This window comes from Salmo salar, chromosome ssa10, assembly GCF_905237065.1.
Source record: "Salmo salar chromosome ssa10, Ssal_v3.1, whole genome shotgun sequence".
Taxonomy (NCBI): Eukaryota; Metazoa; Chordata; class Actinopteri; order Salmoniformes; family Salmonidae; genus Salmo; species Salmo salar.
The window spans coordinates 24215010-24219481 of record NC_059451.1 but is presented as its reverse complement, the minus strand read 5'-3'; the positions used below and the strand labels follow the sequence as shown (position 1 = coordinate 24219481).

Sequence of the window (4472 nt, the reverse complement as noted above, 5' to 3'; positions counted from 1 at the left end):
GTCACGTGTGGCTCAATTGGTAGAGCATGGTGTTTACAACGCCAGGGTTGTGGGTTCGATTCCCACGGGGGACTAGTATGGGAAGAAAAAAAAATATGTATGAAATGTATGCATTCACTACTGTAAGTCGCTCTGGATAAGAACGTCTGCTAAATGACTAAAATGTAAATGTAATGTAATGAAAATCCCAGAAAATATTGTCATGGCGTTAGAAGCTTCTGATGGGCTAATTGACATCATTTGAGTCAACTGGAGGTGTATCTGTGGATGTATTTCAAGGCCTACCTTCAAACTCAGTGCATCTTTGCTTGATATCATTGGAAAATCAAAAGAAATCAGCCAAAAATTGTAGACCTCCACAAGTCTGGTTCATCCTTGGGAGTAATTTCCAAACGCCTGAAGGTACCACGTTCATCTGTACAAACAATAGTACACAAGTATAAACACCATGGGACCACACAGCTGTCATACCACTCAGGAAGGAAACGCATTCTGTCTCCTAGAGATGAATGTACTTTGGTGCGAAAAGTGCAAATCAATCCCAGAACAACAGCAAAGGACCTTGTGAAGATGCTGGAGGAAACAGGTACAAAAGTATCTATATCCACAGTAAAACGAGTCCTATATCGACATAACCTGAAAGGTCGCTCAGCAAGGAAGAAGCCACTGCTCCAAAACCGCCATAAAAAAGCCAGACTACGGTTTGCAACTGCACATGGGGACAAAGATCGTACTTTTTGGAGAAATGTTCTCTGGTCTGATGAAACAAAAATAGAACTGTTTGGCCATAATGAACATCGTTATGTTTGGAGGAAAAAGGGGGAGGCTTGCAAGCCGAAGAACACCATCCCAACCGTGAAGCACGGGGGTGGCAGCATCATGTTGTGGGGGTGCTTTGCTGCAGGAGGGACTGGTGCACTTCACAATATAGACGGCATCATGAGGCAGGAAAATTATGTGGATATATTGAAGCAACATCTCAAGACATCAGTCAGGAAGTTAAAGCTTGGTCGCAAATGGGTCTTCCAAATGGACAATGACCCCAAGCATAAAGCCCTGACCTCAATCCTATAGAAAAATGTGTTTGCAGAACTGAAAAAGCGTGTGCGAACAAACCTGACTCAGTTACTGTCAGGAGAAATGGGCCAAAATTCACCCAACTTATTGTGGGAAGGTTGTGGAAGGCTACCTGAAACATTTGACCCAAGTTAAACAATTTAAGGGCAATGCTACCAAATACTAATTGAGTGTATGTAAACTTCTGATCCACTGGGAATGTGATGAAAGAAATAAAAGCTGAAATAAATCATTCTCTCTACTATTATTCTGACATTTCACATTCTTAAAATAAAGTGGTGATCCTAACTGACCTAAGACAGGGTATTTTTACTAGGATTAAATGTCAGGAATTGTGAAAAACTGAGTTTAAATGTATTTGGCTAAGGTGTATGTAAACTTCCGACTTCAACTGTATATTCTATGTGAGTTGAAGACGTTATAATCGAGCTCAAAGCACGTCCTCGGGAAAACTGCCATTAAAGCGTGTTCGTTTTGTCTCTGTTTTGTGATTTCACTGCGCTGTAGGTCTGTCAGTGGAGGGAGAGGTGAAAGGAGAGGACCGTCCATCTGCTCGCCTTTGTGCCTCACACTCCGGGCATCAAATGGAGGTCACCACAGAGAGCGAGGGTCAGAGGGAGAAAGATCCAACATAGACCCTACGCGACAAACACAACGGATCCTTTGATTCTCTTGTTTGCACACATACATTTATCTCGAATTGTTGTTTTGCTTTTCAGTTTGGTCCCATATTGAGATGGTGCACTGCATGAACGAGAGCCATATAATGTTCAACCGTTGGCGCACATTAAACTATATATCCAAGTTATCCAACATCAACACCAAATCCAGCAGACACATCTTGACAGCCTCGTAACTTTTATAAGCAATCAGTTCGAACGTTTATAGCTATTCTGGAAGTATTTGGGTGTTGGGGATCCCGAGAGAAGATGACACACTCCGAGTGAATGTCGAGAACACAAGCCAGGGGCACTTGCTTGGAACGTTTGGTGGTGAGGATGGGCGCGTGATTACTCGCACATGGAGCAGGAACTGAGCGCATGCAGATTAAGGCCAACTGTGCAAAAGTAGAAAAAAAGCTAAACCCTCCTCACTATCTTTTTACATAAAACATTGAATAGAGGAAAATAGTCTATCTAGTTCTAACTAGAACCATTTGGTGAGGAATCCACTAACTGTAGATCTATTGGATAATACAATTAGCATTCATAGACAATCATTCTATTTGCCATTATTCAATAGCTTACAATCGCATCCGTCTTGCCTCATGTACTGCCTCTGCATGACTTGGCAGGCAGACTGATGCAATGGGCCGATTACACTGATACAGTAGGATAATGAAGTCTGAGCACTGTAAAATAAATTGCAGGTATCAGATTGCGTCTAAGTGAGTGGCTGCGGCCAAGCCTTCAATGACGATGGGCCCCTAACAACACTGTTGTTTAATGTATGGACTTGATTTGTTATGTCTTTATTAATTCATCATTGCTTGGGTCAAATATTGCCAGGAATCTATTGCCTGTAAATGTAAATGTATTTAAAGAGGACCATTTACACTATACAATCAGAGCCAGGAATTATTTAATTCTACCAAATTGCATCTTAATTGTAAGTTTCCTTTCTCTTATTGAAACGTCTCCCAGTAATGATTTCATCACATGAGATCATGGAGATGAAGGGGCATGAAACGGATTCTCCAACGGCGGCATATCCAGTGCGATATGGCGTGTAAAAGCCTCCTCTGAACCAAAGTTGAAACACATGTTATTTTTTCTACCATTTCCATACAATTACTTGTGGAGTGCGTAAAGACTCCACTGAATGGGATTCAACTATACCGCATGCACAGTTTGCGCGGGACTTCAATGAAAATATATAGGCCAAATGAAAAGCATTATTATTGGTTTAATTCGAAGGCCGGTCAAAACTGCTGCGCAACAATTAATGGACTTTTTTTGCTATAGGCCCAAATAATCAAGACTTCAAAAATAATAATAATTTACAGTTCGTAAGCCCTAATTGAGAAATTAGTAATAAGTATATTATTGTTGTTATTATATTATAATTATTTGGTAGGCTACACCTGAATAAGTAGCCTAACAAATCACTTTTAGATGAAAAATACATTTTAGATCACCTTAAGTATAAAATGAGTCACAGCACAACTGAAATCCATCCGCGTTGCTCTCTGTTATTAATTTATTTAGTCCATTTATTTAGTCAAATTACATTTTCCGTCGCAGTGCGTCAAGGCTAATAAACCATGGGTTTGCAGGAGCGTGTTTGTAAGTTGTGCACACAGCGGCGTTTGAAGATTTCACTTACTCATATTTCAAAGCCTTCATTTAGCCTATTAATTTATTTAATTCATTATTCATTTCTGTGCTTCTGCTGAACCTGGCAGTATTTACAGAGTTGTACGGCTGTTGTATGAGTTATTCTGTGGCCCGTTGTTTTCTTTACCAAAATAAACCAGATTCACTGCACTAACACAATTTTACAAAAAAAGATTTTCGTCTAGCCTATTCGCAAAATGTTTTGAAGAGCAACTGGTGATGTGTTTGAATATAACGAGAACAAAAACGAAAAAATACAATTAAAATTATATTCTCCACAGTCTTTCCAAGCTGACCCCAACATAATAATTTTCATAGGCCAACGATAAGTCTACGCTTAGAAAGTCATATTTAAATGTTAGGCAAAGAGACATCATAACGAAATGCCAATATGTTATAGAATTTGGACATGAAATATGGTCCCCTTGAGGCCAATGCAAAGATCGAAACTCTCAGTTCTGCGTGTTAAAAGAGACTGGCAGGAATTTCATCTGAATGCATCTGTATAGCCTCGTTGCTCCTCGCACACATGCGGTTCGTTAGGTTGTCTCTTTTGTGAGAATTCCCACAGATTCTCTGGGTAACTCAATCTGTCGACAATCAACACACCGCTGCCCTGAGTCCATTGAATAAATACATGATTTCATTATTTGGAAACTAGTGCACCGCTTCCCCTTTTATCTTATTAAACAAGGAAATCTACTAAGGCACAAATGGAGTCAGCTTTGGCACATAGACAAACGTAGACTGAAAAATGAAAAATAGACTGCTTTGCTGACATGTGGCTACACAATAATTAGGCTCGAAATTATTGCTAACAATGCTACTACACTGCTACTACTACTACTACTACTACTACTACTACTACCCTACAAGGACTAATAATATTTGTCATGATATTACTACAGTACTATTTTGAGTTATAGCATACATGTACCCAGTGAATGCCATGTCAGAGAGTTGAGACGTTCCATGGAAAAAGAGTGAGGCCATAAGCAGGTGTTTGTTCTTTGCTGTCCCGGTGCTGAGGACACCCTCATCCCTGCTACAGCCCCTATT

General features: G+C 40.0%; 1 non-coding gene across 1 annotated transcript; it reads left to right on the top strand.

Moving 5' to 3' along the window:
* Positions 1–74, top strand: trnav-uac (transfer RNA valine (anticodon UAC)). Its single transcript has one exon. It is a non-coding gene; the product is annotated as a tRNA-Val (tRNA).
* The last annotated feature ends 4398 nt before the right edge of the window (positions 75–4472 follow it).